Source organism: Eubalaena glacialis, chromosome 1 (genome assembly GCF_028564815.1).
Source record: "Eubalaena glacialis isolate mEubGla1 chromosome 1, mEubGla1.1.hap2.+ XY, whole genome shotgun sequence".
NCBI classification, from domain to species: domain Eukaryota; kingdom Metazoa; phylum Chordata; class Mammalia; order Artiodactyla; family Balaenidae; genus Eubalaena; species Eubalaena glacialis.
In genome coordinates, this window is record NC_083716.1 from 83,695,290 (window position 1) to 83,697,881 (window position 2,592).

The window sequence follows — 2,592 nt, forward strand, 5'->3', positions numbered from 1 at the left end:
AGGGTGGTATATTTCTGGAAACAGGCACTGGCCATTAAGGGAGGTGGTTTGTGAAAAAGCCTTTCTTTTCCCTTCCCTTTTGTGGGCAGCACCCCCGGGCCTTGGTGCTACCCTGCCCCCCCCCCCCAAATGCTGCATGCAGCAGGCAGCGCCACCAGGCGGGGGGATGGGGGTAGAGATATGGTGTCCCAAGGTGGAGGCACTGTGTCTGAACTTAGTGGGATGGAGGGCCCGACAGCCCTGCGAGAACACTCCCAATCACGCAACCCAGGGGAGGCAAGCATGGCAAACGGGGGTCATGTGTCCCTGGGGCGTGGCCATGCGCGTGTCCCGCCCCCAGCATGAACTGCCCCGTGCCCACAGTGTGAGCTGGGGGCGGGGATGGATCCCGCTTGTGTGGCGGACCGTGGAGGGGGCTGGCCGAATGCAGGGCGCCGTGCAGAGGCGAGTGGAGAAGGATGGCCGCCCAGATGCAGTCCCACCGCCGCTGGTTCCAACCGCACGGGGCAGGGCTGTCCCCCTTCCCAACACCAGGGGTTATGTACACAGACCACCCGGCGCAAGGGCGCTCCCGAAGGGACCGTAACAGCCATGGGCACGGTGTGAACTCCCTTACAGTCTGAGTAAGGCTGCATTTTATACTTCCACACAAATGAACCCGATGACAGCTAATTAAATGGTGGATAAGGCAAACCCAGAGGGCAAAGCTCCTATGGTTTGGGTCCCTAGCTGCCTGTGAGAATGCTTGGAAACTTTTCCTGACATGCCTTGCGAGTAATGAGAGGTATAAGACCTAACAGCAAGGTTGGAAAATGCCTGGCAGATTCTCTTTCCCCATTTCCAGCAGAGTAAGGCATGAAATAAGAATGGAAAGTACAAGTAGGACACAGAGAGAGACAAGGATAGTCAGGCATAGGTGGACCAATAATAAGCCTATGAAGGTAGCTGCAGGGAGTGGGTGGTGTCATGCTGTTAACTGTGTGCCTAAAAACGTTGCCCGGAAATCGCCGTGAGGTGGGCGGACAGACCCATCGTCTTTCTCGTCCACTCCACTACCCAGGCATCCGGACGAGAGTCTTCCAGTGGCGAGTGCCCTAGTGGCTTGTAGATGCTCGACTCGTGCCCACATCTTTGCAACAACAGGTCCGAAAATGGGACAGACAATAAGAGAGGGAGAGAGAGAGAGAGGGAGGGAATGGAGGGGGGAGAAATGAATGGCAGGAAGCAAGGCAGCGCCTCTCAAGCGCAAGGGAGGCGAGCGGCTGAGGCTTACCGAATTCCCCTGGCTGCCTCGCCAAAGATGATACTGGCGGCTAATTTCTTGTCTCATCGCAGAAGGAATTCAGGGACAAGGCGGGAGGTCAGGAAAGTAAAGCAAGGGTTGATTTAAGCGATTGTACGCTCCCTAGGGGAGAGCAGCCAGGCTCGGGTGAGTAGCTGCCCTGAGTTTCTTTGGGAAACTTGTTATGTGGATGTAGAAATGAAGAGGTGGAATATTCATTTGGGAGGGAGAGGTTTGGGGGTTGTTTTCCCTTATTTTCATCAGCCCCACCTTCCTGAGGGGAGGAAGGATTTTTGTCCTTATTTAGCCTTGATTGGAAGTATCGTGGCATCGGTGCATGATGAGAACTTCTTATATGCAAGGCTAATTTTATTGTAATGAGGGCATAGTGACCAAAAGGTTACAATGGACACCAGAGATTCCCGCCTTTTCCCACCTTTCTTTGTCTGCCTTCGGGACACTTGTCACCCCAAAATGTGTGGTTTCCTGTCAGTCTGGAAGTTCCTACTTTTCTTTGTCTACCCAAGGACCCCTGCTGTTAGGTGTGTGGTTCCTGCCACTTGGCCATTGCCCCCCTTGCTCTGCTCCTATCTAGCTAACTGCCTTCTTTAGTTGTTTATCTTATGGAGTAGGATCAAGAGATGTTTCCAAAGAAAAAAAGTGGGGTAGGAGTAGATGAAATAAGAAAGGGAGAAAAATGGCTGTGAGAGTGGAAGCAGAGACGTGAAGATATGATATTGTGATACTCTTTGTGATTGTCTGAATACTGGAAAATTTCTGAGGGGATTACATTTCTTGAGTTTTGAGTTAGGCAGCCCTGAGCTTAATCAGAGAAGTAGAGAGTCCCAGTGTGTTTGTCAGAAAATCTGCCCCTTCCCCTTTGAGGCCTTGAGATGGAAACGAAGAGGTACCCTCCTCCTCTGTCAGCCACTGACAGCACCAAAGACAGTTTCTAAAGTGACCAGCTCTGCTCCTTTAGTCTTCATCCAACACTGATGGCCAAAGTCCATGGGTGGAAGGAAGCTTCCTTTCCTGAATTCAGCCTTTCTCTACTTCTCCCTGAGCACTTGTCTGTCACCGACCAGGGCTCTAAAGCCAGGAGCAATCAATCAGGAGAGTCTACAAGAATCTGCAGAATCCAGGGGACAACTAGGAATTTGTTCGCTCACCTCTCACCTGTACTGTTGTTTCACGTCAACTCTGACTCTGGCATTATGAACAGAAGACCTGAATCTGTCAGACTTCATATCCCAGAAGAACATTTATTCCTCTGCACTGCGTGCTTCCTCTGAAGTGTTTTGTGGCAAAGG